At 39.5% G+C, this 16,658-nt stretch overlaps 1 long non-coding RNA gene across 1 annotated transcript; it reads left to right on the top strand.

Moving 5' to 3' along the window:
• Nucleotides 1-2,793: 2,793 nt before the first annotated feature.
• On the top strand, nucleotides 2,794-4,503 carry LOC148253585 (uncharacterized). The gene is made up of 2 exons (XR_015821823.1): nucleotides 2,794-3,180; nucleotides 4,269-4,503. It is a non-coding gene; the product is annotated as an uncharacterized LOC148253585 (long non-coding RNA).
• Nucleotides 4,504-16,658: the final 12,155 nt, after the last annotated feature.

Below are 16,658 nucleotides of genomic sequence, written 5' to 3'. Positions count from 1 at the left end.
TGCTTAAGGTCGCTAATAGAGCCCGAGTCTAGTGTGTTTATCGGTTAACTGTTATTTGGCCTGTTTTACAGTTTTAAATGCAGCATGAGGTTTGACGTTTTCATTTTATAGTTTCGTGTGCATATTTTACTGTTTTACCGATTATGGATTGAATGACTGGGATATTGATGCTGTATGTTTGTCTGTTTGGCATAAATTACTGTTTTGCTTGTTTGTATGTGGATTGATGGTGCTGACTAAGGGAAAAGAGAATAATAGATTATGTAACTGGGTAATTGTATAATATGGTCAGCCTGACTAGATATCCTGGGAGATGGTGGATGGACCGGGTCCGTAGGGAACCCTACCGGGATTGTGGTCTCCCATACCGGACGGGGTATGGAGATCTTATGTGTTTTGGCGCCCATACCGGACGAGGTATGGGGACGGCCCGTTTCACCCTCATACCGGACAGGGTAATAAGGTTTATAGTTTTGGCACCCATACCGGACGGGATATGGGGATGGCCCTGGAATATGATTTCAAGTGTTAAGGGTTAACGGGTAGCGGGACCCCTATGGATCCCCATGGATACTAGTGGGCTGGTAAAAGAGGAAAAATATGTTGTGTAACGATTGAACTACAAAAGGCTTGATAAGTGTTATGTTATACAGTTCATATATGATTTCATGATGATGATAATGTTATTGCTTTCGTATACTGTTTTATGGAATCCATTGAGGTAAGTGGATGGTGAAGGATTTATTATTGATAAAAGAATTTGTTGTAAATTATGCTACATTGGTCTTTTTGTATTTTCTACCCACCTTTACCTCCGTGACGGTGAAATATCGTGATGTCTTTACTGGGCTAGTGTAGCTCATTCCTTATTTAATCATTTCAGATCAAGAGGACATCGTTCCCGAGCCGGTTCCGCAGGAGGACGACGAAGGGGACGCCTAAAGACTCCATAGTCATATTCGTAGCTTTTACTTTCAAGTTTTTCCTTTAGGTAGTTTGATCTTTTATATTTTGTGAGCACATTTTTTGTTTTAGTGTAAGGGATGTTATTCAAATTTTGACTTCGCTTCCGCATTTGATATTTTTAATATACATTTCATTTTAAATTTCCGGGGCCGTTACATCCTCCGTACACCGCCACCTTCATATGCATTCACAAATAAACACTACACCTCTAACCAAGCCAAATCTCTCATCAGCATTCCAATCCTAAATCCACACATGAAATTGAATCTTTACTGTACCTCCCATTTCTATCTTCCTTCCTTTTGCCGATTGCGCTATCACCATCCGCGGTCTCTTTCTCTCTCCCGTCTCGCTCCAATTCCCTTCTCTCTCTTTCTAGAACCTTCCTTCCTTTATTCTTTCTCCTTCCCGCTCTTTTCCTTCTCTATTTTTCTCTTTTCTTTCTTTTTTTTTCTTCTCTTTTTCTTTCCTTCCCCGTCCCCTATTTATATCCCACCAGCTTCCTCAAAACGATGTCGTTTTCCCCCTTTCAAAACAACGTCGTTTTTTCCTCTTCAAAACGACATCGTTTCTCCCCCACCCCCCCCCCCCCCCCTTTTTTTTTCAGTTACTACACAATCTTACTGTCTCAAACTTTTAATGGGTGGTCAACTTAATTTTTTTGGATGTGCCAAAATTTTCTTTAAAAAATAATATTTTTATATTTAATTTAAATAAACTAGAAAATAGATTTTAAATACAAAAACATATATCTTAGTATATACCTTCCTCATAAATATTAAAGGTATGTCAAACAATATTTTTTATAAATTTTTGAAGTTTTGAAATCTTAAAAATCAAATACATTCTCTACAATCATAAAATTATAAAATTCATAATTTTTTCAAAAAATATATTACTTCAAAAAAATTATAAAAATAGCTAAAAACATAATATATTTCTTTCGAAACATATGTAAAAATTTCAGTTTCAAATTCATTTGAAAATATTAAAGATAATCATATTCTCTTGAACTTAATAGTGAGATTTGTATCTAAATATTAAAAAAAATTTCATATTAGAATGATTGAACTCCTAATTTCAAATCATGATATTTTTCAATCTGGAATGAGCTAGAATGTGATATTAGTATTGTTAGAAACCTTGTTTGAGCGCCTATCAAATTCATCCAAGAATGACTCTAAATCATGGCCAGAAATGTATTTTCCAACTCCATCAATTTGTTCAGAAACTTTCAACATGTTGTTTTTAAATTTAGTTTTTTCTTACCATAAAGTTTGGTTGGCTGTGATTTAGGCACAGATTAAATGCTTTAGTTGAAAACTCTTTCGATAATGCATAATTCAACATACAAAATTGCTAAAACGATTGAATTATTATAAAAAAATTAAAAAAATTATGCAAGAAAACTATCTAATTCCCACATATTATCTATTAATACAAGAAAACTAGTAAATATTAATATTAATTTTAGATTTCTGTTGCTAAATCATTCATCACCTTGTTGTATTTAGAGAGTCTCTTCAAAACTTAAATAAAAAAAATAAATTTAAAATTTAAAAGTTGATATTTATAAGGGTTTATTATCGATCAGTTTATGAAAATTTTAACATCTTAACATATATGTATTATTATTTATATATATGATTAATTCAGCTTCCTTTATTTTTTTTTGTGTAATAGCTTAGCATAGGTGAATAAGGGAGAGAGAGCGGGAGGGAGATATAGAGATACAGAATGAACGGTAGAGATTAGGGGAGGGATTTTCAACGGGTAGGATTTGAGCTGGATTGGGTATAAAAAGGGGATTCTGGGTTACAAAAAACGGAAGAGAAAAAGAAAAAAAAAAGGAAAAGAGAAAGAGAGGAAGGAGGGAGACTGAGAGAGAGACAAAGGGGAAGAGACGGAGACCAAGTAGTGTGAAATTTCGGGGAGAATTCGAAGAACAGGAGGAGTTGAGTGAACTGTTACTGAGGGATAGGAAATGGAGGTAAGAGGTACGAAAATTTAGGGCTTCAGACTCTGTTATGGTAAAACATGTTCAAATCTCTACTTTTTCTCTTTTCTTTGAATAGATTGAGTTCTGTTATCAGAAGTGATGGATAAGGAACAAGCCTGAAGACATTGGGTCGAGTTCGGATGGGAGCAGTACCGATTGGGAGGGGAATTGTTAAGGCTCGACTGGAAGCGGTCGGGTGAGGTCGTAGAGGAAGTGTAAGTTGTATAGGCTAGGGAAAAATCATAGAAGCAGAGAGAAAGTATTAAGTTGTGTGTTCTGGTGCGACAAAGGTCAGCGAAGAGGTCTGTGTGTGTGTGTGTGGCCTTCATAGGCTGAGTGTTACAGCTTGAATGTGCGATTTTGTGATGTACTCTACGTGTGCGTGTGTGGCTTCTACGGGACAAGTATTGCAGTGTTGACTGTGTGACTCTGTTATGTGATTTGCGTGAGTGTGTGTGTGGCCTTCACAGCTAGTGTTTGCAGGTTGGGTGTGGATTAGTGAAAGGCCTTCACCGGTCGAGAATTGCTGATTTGGTGTGCGGTTCTGTAAAGTACCATGTGTGTACGTGTGGCCTTCACAGGCTGTTGGTTTTAGTTGAGGTAGAGGTGGACTAGTAAGTATGTGTGTGTGGCCTCTCTACGCCGGGCATTGTCGGTGTTGGTGTGGGCTGGAGTTGCAATAAGTGTGTATGTGTGGTCTTCACAGGCCATTGTTTCAGGTTTAGAAATGGATGATTGACTGGTTGGGGTGTGTGTGTGTGTGGCTCTCCAGGCCGGAGATGTAGTAAGGTGTGGGTGTGTGGTTTGTAGAGGCCAGTTATTATTGATACTGACGTAATGTAATGGTTGTAAGTGAACTGTGTGTGTGTGTATGTGGCCCTTCATGGCTGGTGGTTGCTGGCTTAGTGTGTTAGTATAGCTGGAATGAAGTGTATGCGTGAGTGGTCATTTAGGGGGCGGTGTGTATGTTTTCTGGTGTTGTGGTTTGTGGGGTGGTGGTCATTTGGTCGCCGCGGGTGGCAGAATTGTGTGTTAGGAATGTCGCCGTCTGATGTGAGCAGTGGATAAAGAGTATGGATAAGTAGTAGGTTTAGTTGAGTGGATTAAGAGAACAGACCCTCTTGGAGAAAAGGTTATTACATTATAGACGGGAGTATGGGTAACAAAGGACAAGAGAAGTGGTAGGGTGTAAAGAGTTTAAGTGAGTAATGTCAGGATAGGAATTTAATTGTTTTCCATAATTTAGTTTCAAGTTTTACATTTGTCTTATTGAGGCTATTTATGCTATTACTTTTGTTTTCAGATGTGTTAAATTAGAAGTCTGAATCAAAATACCTAGCAATGGAGCACCACACTCAAGGAACGACTATTATAAGATACTTTCTTGATGCGCATGAGTGTAGATACTTTATTACTGTTAAGACTATAATTTTTGTAATATAGATACATACTGATTAATCATGTATTCTCTAGGTGCTTATTGGAAAAAGATTATTTTTGCGTTTTGATGAATATGATGGTAAGAACTCATTGCATGATGGATGTTTGTCTTGAAATGGGATGACAGGTTATGATAACATTTACATATTTAGGAGAGGACATTACAGTTAGTATCAGAGCACAAGTATAGGACTGGGGGTCATGTGGTAGACAGTAGAATCATTTATATTCCATGAGAGCAAAAACAGACGGTAACTATTGAAATACAGGTAGATAAGGGGAGGTGATGAAGAAAGGTAGAGGTCGACCTCGAAGGGGAGCAATGCTAACCCCTCAAGAGACCCCAACAACACCCTACAGAGCACCTTCCTTTTAGTAGGTGTCATTCTCTGCCTTTCAGGGACTGCCCCCTTACATATCAGTGATGCCTACCACCTATCAGAGGCCCCTTTCTATCTCACATGCACCATGATGGAACATATTGCTACCCATAAGGACGATTTCAATCGATTGTGCAGAGTAGTGGAGAGCCTGGTTATGATGATAAGAGAAAGAGAGAGTTGCGACAAGAATCATCCTTTCCTTTACATCAGAGTACTTGTTAGGGAGGAGTAGATATTAGCAACATTGATAAATACCAGAGACAACCCACCTGCATTTAATAGGGGTTCGGACCCACCAATGACTCGAGATTGGATCAAGTAAACAGAGAAGTTGTTTGATATGATAGAAGAGATGGCCAAACAGAAAGTACAGTTGACCACTTTCATATTAAGAGGGTCCGTAGAACATTGGTGGAATCTAAAGAAAGAAGTCTTGGTTCCCTTAGTAACCTGGAAAGTCTTTTTAAAAGCCTTCAATGCTGAATACTTCCCTAACTTCCTCCGACAGTGGAAAGAGACCGTGTTCGCAGAGTTGCGCTAAGGGAGGTTGTTAGTAGTAGAGTATGTAGATAGGTATATAGATTTGTGACGTTTTGCTATAGAAGTGATGATGAATGAATTGAAGAAGGCCAGGAGCTTTGAGAAATGATTGAGACCAGAATTGTACCACCAGGTAGTAGTGTTCGCCTTGCCCACTTATCAGGTAGTGTTAAAAAAGGCACAGTTAGTAGACACTATACAGATAACATACCAAGTATAATGGGGATAATCTAGCTATAAACGGTTACCACCACCCTCTGGGCAAACTGAGAAGAGATAGAGAATAGTTCAAGATTTGACTCCTGGTCATCAGATACTTTCAAGGAGCACCGATTGTAGTCGTTGTGGAAAGAGTCATAGGGATAAACCATTACAGCTACTAGTTGGGGATGTTATAGATGTGGTAGTACCCAATATTTGGTACGTGATTGTCCTCTACCTAGAGAGCCTAACAGACCGATGGTTCCAAGAACAGTCTTCGCCTTGACTGCACAAGAAGTGGAGGTAACCCTAGAGGTTATTCAAGGGGATGGGAACAAAAAGGCCGTACTCCAGGAGATACTGGTGGTCAGGGGCTTTCCTAACGTATTTTCAGAGGATCTCCTTGGACTTCCACCAGACAAAGATGTCAAATTCACCATAGAGCTACAACCGAGAATCCAACCCATCTCCAAGGCCCCGTATCGGATGGTCAGATTAGAGTTATTAGAGTTAAGTAAACAACTATAGGAGTTGTTAGACAAGAAGTTCATCAGGCCAAGTGTGTCACAATGGAGTGCATCCGTGTTGTTTGTAAAGAAGAAAAATGGGACTATGCGAATGCATATCGACTGTAGAGCTATAAATCATGTGACAATAAAGAACAAATACCCATTCCGTAGAATAGATGACATTTTTGATCAGCTACAGAGAGCACAAGTATTTTAAAAAATAGATATGAGTTCCTAATATCATCAGTTGAAGATCAGGGTAGATGATACAACAAAGACGACCTTCCGCACCACGTATGGGCATTATGAATTTCTAGTTATGTTCTTTGAACTAACGAATGCACCTGCAGTATTCATGGACTTGATGAATCGGGTATTCAGACCTTTGTTGGACTGTTACGTGATTGTTTTCATAGACGACATCTTGATATACTCCAAAAATTCAGAGGAACATGCTGAATATTTGACAGGGGTGTTGAAAATATTACGAAATGCCAAGTTGTATGCCGAACTTAATAAGTGTGAATTATGTCTCGATCATATAGCATTTTTAGGACATATTGTATCAACAGATAGAATATTAGTAGATCCTGCAAAGGTCGAAGTAGTGGTAAAATGGGGTAAACCGAGCACTGTAGCTGATATTAGAAGCTATCAGGGGTTAGTAGGATATTATCGCAGGTTTATCAAGGGATTCTCGAGTATTGTTGCACCACTTACTAGATTGACTAAGAAAAATACTAAATTTGAGTGGAATGATGATTGTGAGAATAGCTTCAACTAGCTCAAACGAAAACTCACTACTGCCCCGATATTGACCATTCTTATGGGTGGCGGGGGCTACGCAGTGTATGATGCACCCCACCTAGAGCTGGGGTATGTGTTAATGCAACAGGGAAGAGTAATTGCTTACGGGTACAGACAATTAAAGATATATGAACAAAACTACCCGACCCATGATTTGAAATTGGCTGTAATGGTGTATATGTTGAAATTGTGGAGACATTACTTGTATGGAGAGACTTTTGAGATTTATACCAATTATAAAAACTTAGAGTATTTGTTCACACAGAGAAAGCTCAATATGCAGCAGAGATGGTGGATAGATTTATTGAAAGATTTTGATTGGAGAATCTGTTACCATCTCGTAAAGGAAAATGTAGTGGCGGATGCCCTCAGTAGAAAGAGTACAGGGGCACTGGCACATCTAATGGTGTCTGAGTGGGAATTGCATAGGGCCATGCAACGGATGGAAGTTCAAGAATAGTATGGAGGTAAGTACGTAGCTAGTCTGAGGCCCCAACCGATTCTGATTCAGAGAATTAAGGATAGTCAAATAGCAGATGTTGGCTTACAGTCGATCAGAAAAGGAGTGATACACGGGACATCGACTGGGTTCAGTATACATGATGATGAATTACTCAGATTTAGAAATAGAATGTGTGTGCCCAATGATTGTGACATAGAGAGAGAAATTCTTAAAGAAGCTCATAATGTGAAATTTGTTATGCATCTGGAGAGTACTAAGATATACAGGAACTTGCAGAAGCATTACTGGTGGCATGGTATGAGATGAGACATTGTTGAGTTTGTGTCAAAGTGTTTGACGTATAAGTAAGTCAAGGTCAAACATCAGAAATCTGAGGGATTGTTGTAGCCTCTACCGATACTGGAGTGAAAGTGAGAATACATCTCGATAGACTTTGTGCTAGCTTTTCCCAAGACCCGAAGGAATCAGGATAGTATCTGGGTGATTGTGGATCGCTTAACTAAATTCTCTCATTTTCTAACCATGAAAGTTTCTAACTCGGTGGATCAACTAGCCAAAATGTATGCAAGAGAGGTGATCAGATTATATAAAATTCCTATCTTTATTGTTTCGAATAGAGATCTCAGGTTCACATATAGGTTTTAGAGAAGCTTACAGTAGGTAATGGGTATAAAGTTAAACTTTAGTACAACATTTCACTCTTAGAGGGATGGACAAACTCAAAGAACTATACAGATACTGGATGATATGTTGCGGGCATGTGTAATATATATTGGGAGTAATTGGGAAGAGATTCTACTGTTGATGGAGTTAGCCTACAATAATAGTTATCATGCTAGTATGAGGATGACACCCTATGAGGCCCTTTATGGTATACCCTGTAGATCACTAATTTGTTGGGATGAAGTTGGAGAAAGACAGTTATTCGGGCCAGAATTGGTGGAAGAAACTACTGCCAGGGTGTCCGTACTAAGGGAGAATTTACGAGTAACACAAAGTAGACAAAAAGGGTATACAGATAACATAAGGAGGGATTTAACTTTTGGAGTGGGGATCATGTGTTCCTGAAAGTGTTGCCATTGAAAGGTTTATTAAGATTTGGGAAGGAAGGAAAACTAAGCCCCCATTTTGTCGGGCCTGTTGAGATCCTTGAGAGGGTAGGTACAGTGGCTTACAAGATAACATCTCCTCTGAAATATGCCAGGATGCATGATGTGTTTCACATTTTGATGCTACGAAAGTATCAGCCTGACCTGACTACATTATATAACATGAGATCCTCCCGCTGGAGAGAGATTTGACGTATGAGAAAAAGACAATTTGCATCCTCGACCAGCAAGAAAAAAAGTTGAGGAGTCGATTAATACCGATGGTGAAAGTGATGTGGCAACACCACTCTAATGAAGAGGCAACCTGAGAGCGAGAGGACAAGATGAGGATTAACTACCCGCAGTTATTTAAGGTAATGTACCAAATTTGAGGGACCAAATTATTTTTTGGGCGGAGGGATAGAATAATAGCTTAACATAGGTGAATAAGGAAGAGAGAGTGGGAGATAAATATAGAGAGACAAAATGAACGGCATAGATTAGGGGAGGAATTTTCAGAAGGTAGGATTTTAGCTAGGTTGGTATAAAAAGGGGATTTTGGGTTAGAAAAAAAAAGAGAAAAAGAGAAAAGAAAAAAGGAAAAAAGAAAAAGAGGAAGGAGGGAGACCGAGAGAGAGACATAGGGGGAAGAGAAGCAGACGAAGTAGTGTGAAATTTCGGGGAGAATTTGAAGAACAAGAGGAGTTGAGCGAATTGTTGTTGAGGAATTGGAAATGGAGGGAAGAGGTAAGAAAATTAGGGCTTTAGACTCTGTTCTGGTAAAGCATGTTCAAATCTCTACTTTTCTTTTTTTCTTAGAATAGATTGAGTTATGTTATCAGGAGTGATTGATAAGGAGCGAGCCTGAAGACATTAGGTCCAGTTCAAATGGGAGTAGTACCGATTGGGAGGGGAATTATTGAGGCTCAACTAGAAGCGATCAGGTGAGGTCCTAGAGGGAGCGTAATTTGTATAGTCTAGGGCAAAATCATAGAAGCGGAGATGAAGAGTTAAGTTGTGTGTTCTGCTGCGACGAAGGTTAGTGAAGAAGTCTCTGTGTGTGTGTATGTGGCCTTCACAGGCCGAGTGTTACAGCTTGAATGTGCGATTTTGTGATGTACTCTGCATGTATGTGTATGGTTTCTACAGAGCGAATATTGCAGTGTTGAGTGTGTGATTATGTGATGTGATATAATGACCCCATAAATATTCAAAGAAAATAAATGATAATTGAAGTGCGGAAGCGAAATAAATGTTCAAGGTTTACATTTCTTACACAAGAACTTAAAGTACCAATTAATGTTTCGAAATTCACCATTTTGAAAGAAATACAAAGAAATAAGGAAATGAACGGAAAATAAAGAAAATTGGCATTCTACTTGCAACCTTCTTGGGGATCGGGCTCTAGATCCTGATCATCTTCATCTGAAATGGTTAAATAAGGGATGAACTACATTATCCCAGTAAGAATATCACACTATATCACCGACACATAAATGAAGGTTGGTAAAAAAAAATCAAAAAACAACTAGTGGAGCACTAAATAAAGCAAATTCATTTATTAACAATAAAATCATTTACCGTTCACTTACCGTAGTGAGATTTATAGAAACCAACCTATAAAAAACAATAACATTGTATATATCATGATTCTGTATATAATTGGCAACATAGCATATATTATACTTTCATATTCAAATTATCAAACAATAATTACCCCTTTTTTCACTAGCTTATTAGTATCCAATGGGGTTCATAGAGGGGGGTATCTCCACTATGCGTGAACCTTTTCCTTTAAAATTTTCAATTACGGACCAAACTTCAATGCCCCGTTCGATATGAGCGCCAAATTACCAAACTTCAATACCCCGTCCGATATGAGATTGAAGTGGGTCATTCTCATACCCTGTCCGGTATGAGCGCAAAGTTACTAAATTTTTATACCATGTCTGGTATGAGACATGTTCACAGTAGGGTTTCTTGTGTACCTGGTCCGTCCACCATTTTTCAAGATGTCCAGTAAAGTTGCCGTTTCATCCAGTCACTTAATCACACAAGTTTTTTGTTTACCTTTAACTTCTATTTTTCTAATTCAATCGTAAACACGTAAAACAACAATGCATGTATTCAAAGCTATAAAATAATTAAATAACGCACTATCATGCATTTAAACTGTAAAAAAAATAATCAATAAAACAACAGTAGATAATTTTCAGTTCTGTCTTCATTAGTAACTCGTAATTAATTATAGATATTTTCTAAGTTTCATGAAATACCATATTATTTAAAATTAAACTTCAATTTTATAACAGAGGAAAGGGTGAAGGATTTTTACTCAACTTGATACCCGAAAGGTTAAACTGTTGACTGCGCCTGTTGGCGGTCCCCGGATTCCCTAATTGTTTTTTCGAGAATCAAAACGTGCTACAATTACCTAGAAATATCCCAAACAAACTCTAAATCAATCTCATGGCCCATTTTAGCCAATTTTAGAATTTTGACGTAGCGGCTTCGCCGTGCTCCGTCGATGACTCCGTCGCCCGCGGCGGCGGTCCATCTCGGGTCAGCTGTTTTTTGCCGGATTCGGTCAATTTTGCATCAATTCATGTGAGAAAATATGTTAAGGGGCCTCGGTTGGCCGAAAAAATACAAAAACTGAAACTCACCGTCGATGGGGCTTTTCGGTGCGGTGGCTCCTCTGGCTCACGTTGTAGTTGGGTATTTTGTTCCAGTCAACCTCTTTTGGCGGTCGGAAAGGGTTCCGGCGCGGTGGCGAGTGGCAGCGGTCTCCTTCCCGACGACTGGGTCTTCTTCTCCGACAAGGGGGTCTAGCAGCTACGGTTAGGGTTTGGTGTAGATGGAGTTATTTATATCCGTCCACTTTTGATCTGGTATCCATCGTGTTTGATCTGTATCGTTCGATCGCGATTAAATAAGGAGTGAATCTATACCATTCATCGCGATCTAATCTGGGCCATCGTGATCTAATATGGACCGTCTGATCATATTCAAATCTGATCGTCCGATCGTTTTTAGGGAGGGAACGCATCCGCGCTGTTCGTGCGTGCGGAAACAAATCTGAGCCATTTGATCGCAGGCACGCAGATCACCTGCGTGGCCTCCTGTGTGGCACGTGTCAGCGTCCACTGCCACATGGCACGTCCTAATTCGTCGGGACTGCTGACCGGGCATTCTACGTAGCGAAACTTCTCTAAATTGTATTTTGACCTACAGTTTCTGATTTTTCTTTCAAAAATATTCACATAACGCAAATTTTCACATTTTTTTTTCCAAAATTATTTTTAATTTAATCATCTATCAATTTTACTTCATTTTTACTCTAAATTAAAATTAAAAATTAAAAAATTATTTAATTCTATTTACAATTAAATCCTAAATTACATTAAAAATTAATTTAGGGTATTACAACTCTCTCGCCCTTAAAAAAAATTTGGTCACTCAAATTTATCTCTATCACTCTTAATCAAGCAACTGGGAATATTTGGCTATGAAGTCTAATTCTAACTCTCATGTGGCCTCTCTCGGTATTTAATTCTGCCATAGGACCTTTACAAAGGGAATTTTCTTGTTGCGGAGTAATATGCTCTTTCAATCCATAATGATGACCGGTACTTCTTTATAGGACAGATCCTCCTGGAGTGAAAGAGGCTCGTGGGCCAAGACGTGAGAGGGGTCCGTGTTGTACTTGCGTAACATGGACACATAAAACACATTATGGACCCTGTAAAGTTCTGGGGGCAGTGCTAGTCTGTAGGCGGTGGTACCAATTCTGTCTAGGATTTCAAATGGTCCAAGAAATCGAAAATTCAGTTTTCCAATCTTGCCGAACCTACTGATTCCCTTGAAAGAAGTGACTTTAAGGAATACTCAATCGTCTTTCTCAAATTCCAAGTCCCTCCTCCAGGTGTCCGCATAACTCTTCTACTTACTTTGAGCCGTCTGAATGTTTTTTCTTATCTTTGCTATTTTGGCTATGGTCCCTTCTACGAGATACGAGCTGAACAGTTTTCTATCACCCACTTCTTCCCAACATATCGATTATCTGCATGGGCGGCAATACATGCCTCATACGGAACCATGCCAATATTTGCTTGGTAGCTGTTGTTGTAGGCGAATTCTATCAGGGGTAGATGGTCATCCCAATGGCCCCCTAAGTCAAGAGCATAAGCTCGGAGCATATCCTCAAGTGTGTTGATTGTCTTTTCTGACTGTCCATCGGTTTGAGGGTGGAATGCCGTATTAAGGGACAGTTTCGTCCCCATGGCTCACTGAAGGCTAGACCAAAACTGAGAAGTGAACCTAGGGTCCGCTGTCACTAGCACTCCATGTAATCTGACTATTTTTTGGATATATATTCTTGCCAACTTATCTAAGAGATCGGTCATCCTAATGGTCAAGAAGTGGAATGACTTGGTAAACCAGTCAACAATTACCCAAATAACATCATGTCATGAGCGTGCATTAGGTAATCATGTCACGAAATCCATGGTGATATGTTCCCACATTCACTCTAGAAATGGTAATGGCTGAAGTAGCCCACCTGGGCGTTGGTGCTCTACCTTGACCTACTGACATACCAAATACTTAGAAATAAAGTCAACTATATCTCTTTTCATCTTATTCTACAAAAATCGAGATCGCATACTTTGGTACATCTTAGTGCTTCCAGGATGCATGACAAACTTTGAGATATAGGTCTCTATCATAATGTCCCTTTTTAACTCACTGTCACCCAGAACACACACTCTGTTCTAGAATCTGAGCAATCCATCGGTAGAGACTCGGAATTCTGAGTTAACTCCCTGTTCTGCATCTTTCTTGAGGGCTGCTAAGGTGGGATCGACGGGCTGAGCTTCCTTTATTCTCTGAATTAACTCAAGTTGAACAGTCAGATGGCCCAAACATGTAACTCTCTTAAGGTCCTGAAGTCGTACATGTTGTGCGGCCCCTATTTGCTTACATTCTAAAACCATCAAATGAGCTAATATACCTGCACTTTTCCTACTGAGTATGTCGACTACCACGTTGCCCTTACCTGGGTGATATAAGATGTCGTAATCATAGTCATTGAGAAGTTCTATCCACCTTTTCTAATATATGTTGAGATCCTTTTGAGTGAATATGTGTTTCAAACTCTAGTGATCGATATAGATATGAAAGGTCTCCTCATACAAATAATGACGCCAAGTCTTCAAGGTGTGGATGATTGCAGCAAGCTCTAAGTCATGGGTGTGATAGTTTTTCTCATGACTCTTTAACTGTCTGAATCCATAGGCTATGACATTCCCATACTATATCAAAATACAACCAAAACCTAAGTAGGAGGCACCACTGTAAACTGTATATCCACCTGATCCGCTCGACAAGGCCAACACAGGTGCAGTAGTCAGTCGATTCTTTAGTTCTGAAAAACTTCTTTCACAGTTCTCGTCCCACTTAAACTTGACATTCTTCTTTGTGAGCCGAGTAAGAGGAAGAGCTAGCCTAGAAAACTCTTTCACAAACCTACGGTAATACCCTACCATCCTTAGAAAGTTACGGATCTCCTTAACCGATGTCAAATTTTCCTATCCGAGCACTACTTCAACTTTTTTAGGGTTCATTGACACTCCATCATTTGATATGATGTGTCCTAAGAAGGTAGTTTGCTCAAGCCAGCCCACACTTACTCAACTTTGCATACTGTTTCTTCTCCCTAAGAACCTATAAAACCTGAGTCAGATGGTGAACATGTTCTTCTTTGCTCTTTGAACAGACTAAGATATCATCAATGAACACAATGACAAACTGATCCAGAAATTGTCTGAAAACTCTGTTCATCAAGTCCATAAAGATGAATGGGGCGTTGGTTAGTCCAAATGGCATGACCAGGAATTCATAGTGCTCGTACATTGTTCGAAATGCTGTTTTGAAAATGTTTTATATCCTGATTTTTACCTGATGGTAACCTGAACGCAGATCTATCTTGGAGAAGACTTGGGCACCCTGCAACTGATCAAAGAGGTCCTTGATCATGTGGAGGGGATACTTGTTCTTGATTGTGACCCTGTTCAGACTTCTGTAATCAATACATAATCTCAACGTCCCATCTCTCTTTCTTACAAATATGACTCCGGCACCTCAAGGGGACACACTATATTGAATGAATCTACTGTCCTACAATTTTGTGATCTATTTTCTCAGTTCCTCTAACTTAACGCGACTCATATGGTAAGGAGCCACCGAAATAGGCTGGATGCCTAGCTGAAGGTCTATGATGAATTCGATTTCTCTGTCCACTAATAGTTCAGGTAGTTCATTCGGAAATACATATGGAAAGTCTCAGATTACCGGAATCTCTTAAATATAAATTTCTTTCTTAGGTTTGCCTAGTTAGAGAAAACAGCTAGGTTAAAGTACTTGATAATAAGAAAATTTACCATAAGAGAAACAAATATTAAACAATTTTATTAATTTGTAAATGACTTATTAGGAGGGTTGAATACAACATTCTTGCTAAAACAACCTACAGTGGCATGATACGCCGCTAACCAGTTCATTTCTAAAATTACATAAAAGTCTCCCCTGTCAATTTCTATTAGTTTTACGATCAATTTTCTATCTAGTTAATATCTATGACATAAGCCCTGTAAACAACCTCTCATAGTAGTGTCCTACTCCCAAGAGTAGACACAAATGACACATAATCAAGTTTTTCAGATGATACATCTAATTTTGATGCAAAATCATATGAAACAAATGAATGCGATGTACTAGTATCAATCAAGACATGATCAATATGGTTACATATAGTGTATATACACTGTACCACGTCCAGGTTAGCTTCTGCATCCTACTGAGTGAGATTGTAAACCTTGTCCTAGATAGGAGGTCTGTCTTAGTTTTGGTTCATCGGGTACTCCATTGCATAATGTTGGGCGCTACCACATATGCGGCAAGTGTTGTTGAGACAATAGTAGGGTTGGTTCTCATGATCCTTGTTATAATACTGACAAATCTTGTCATGTCCTGCTGCTGGAACCTGAGGGGGAGCCTGAGTCATCAGTCTGGGTCTCTTGTTCTGTTGAACAGGTGTAGTAGGTTCTGGTTTGCAGTGTGGAGCTGATGACCTAAGGTTCTCTGCTGCTTGAGGGAAGGTGTGAAGGCTCCTCTTCGCCAACTGTGCCTTGGCCAAAATAGCTGAATAAGTGTTGAGCTCGAGCAGAAACAATTACTGTCTGATATCAGGATGGAAACCCCACTCGAACCTTCTAGCCTTCCTGTCTTTGTCCATCATGCTCTTAGGAGAATATTGACCAAACTCCAAGAACTTGCGAGCATATTCTGATACGGTCATGTCCCCTTTGACCAAGTGTGCAAACTCCATTTCCTTCAGATGTTGGAGATGCTTTGGGAGGTACTCTGCATGAAAAGTCATCAGGAACTGTTTCCAAGTGACTGGAAAGGGTAAGGTGGCCTGCTTGATTTGGGACCGGTGATCTGCTTCTCCCACTAGCATGTAAGTAGCAAGGATGACCTTTTATTCGGGGACCACCCTGAGGCTCTTGAAGACCTTCTCTGTCTTAGATAACCAAAACTCGGCCTCTTCAAAGGAGGATTCTTCTGTAAAAGTAGAAGAATTTAATCTTTTATATATTTCTATGTAGCCTGGGTCCATCATGAGAAGAGCTGGGTCCCTTGGATGAGGGACTGGACTGGGCTGAGGATGGACTGGATGGCCCTACAGTGCTACTTCACGATACGATAGAGGCACAAGATTGTACTGTGGTGCCGGGTGAGGTAGTGACTAGGGCACCGGATCATACTGTGGTGGTACTGTGGAGGAGCATGGTCATATCAGTGTGGCTCAGAATCCTCCCGTTGCAGGGGTGGCTCAACCTGTGGCAGCGGGGGAGGGTCAGACAGCTCCCTCCTTTCTTCCCGGGCCTATTAAGCAGCAGTGAGTCTCTCTACTATCTTAAATAATTAATCAACATCCTCTCTAAGCGAACCCTTCCAGGCTGCTCGGTTTAGTGGAGGTATTTCTCTCCTCATCTATCTGTACCTGCATTACACAAGGAATGGTTGAGTGACAATTCATTATTTTTTGTGTTTTCTAAGGATTTTGTGTAAGGAATGAGTCCGAGAAAAGCGGCTCTGATACCAACTGTAACGACCCCAGAAATATTTAAAAGAAATAAATGATAATTAAAGTGCGAAAGCGAAATAAATGTTCAAGGTTTACATTCCTTACATAATAAC

The sequence above is a fragment of the Carica papaya genome, chromosome 6 (assembly GCF_054855325.1).
Source record: "Carica papaya isolate Zhongbai chromosome 6, ASM5485532v1, whole genome shotgun sequence".
NCBI lineage: Eukaryota > Viridiplantae > Streptophyta > Magnoliopsida > Brassicales > Caricaceae > Carica > Carica papaya.
The sequence above is the reverse complement of the archived record's forward strand: the minus strand, read 5'-3'. Positions and strand labels throughout refer to the sequence as shown.